Here is an 846-nt window from a genome sequence, read left to right on the forward strand (position 1 = left end):
TAAAATCGAAAATTTTCACACAAAAATAGCATTCGGTAGCCGTTTTCACCATGATAGATAAAATAAAGTCCGAAATTTTTTTTACCATTATAAAGTATATTACATTAGCTTCAATTTAAAATATATATAAAAGTGTCAGACCTTCCGGAACACTTTCAAAAGTTAAGTTGAAAAAGTTCTACTTTCTATATGCATTTTTTATATTTGAAGCCCCCCCATATATAGGGAAATAGTCTGATTTAAAAAAAAAGTATATCCAATGAAAGATGTATATAAATACTACTTCTCATGAAAAAATTGTATTGATCCATACATTTTTTAAAAAGTTATAGCACTTTAAAGTAAAAAATGTAAATTATAAAATCGAAAATTTTCACACAAAAATAGCATTTGGTAGCCGTTTTCACCATGAAGACAAGTCCAGAGGTCAAATTTTTTTTTTCTAAATTAAAGTACATTACATTAGCTTTAATTTAATATATATATATAAAAGTGTCAGACCTTCCGGAACACTTTCAAAAGTTAAGTTGAAAAAGTTAATTTTTTGTGAAAAAGTTGTCATTTTAAATCCCCCCCCTGTGGGCAGAAAAAAGGTCAAATTTACAAAAAAAATATACCAAATGATAGGTAAAGACATCAAGCATCTATAAAAAAAACAATTATATTCATATGTTCATTTTTGAAAAAGTTACGGCAGTTTTTAGTAAAAAAAATTGAAAAAATTAGCAATTTTTAAATTTGTAATTTTTTGGAGGTTTCCCCCATTTACGGGGAACGAGGGAAATTTTTTCAATTTTGAAGGGTAATGTCTTCGACTAGATACGATTTGTGATCTTTTGACGTATC

General features: G+C 26.8%; 1 protein-coding gene across 1 annotated transcript in view; it reads right to left on the reverse strand.

The window, feature by feature from the left end:
• The window catches only part of LOC126902154 (uncharacterized), a 12,201-nt gene that overhangs the window by 7,720 nt on the left and 3,635 nt on the right, over positions 1–846 (reverse strand). The window lies entirely within an intron of this gene.

The sequence above is a fragment of the Daktulosphaira vitifoliae genome, unplaced genomic scaffold, assembly GCF_025091365.1.
Source record: "Daktulosphaira vitifoliae isolate Bord-2020 unplaced genomic scaffold, ASM2509136v1 Scaffold_3, whole genome shotgun sequence".
NCBI lineage: Eukaryota > Metazoa > Arthropoda > Insecta > Hemiptera > Phylloxeridae > Daktulosphaira > Daktulosphaira vitifoliae.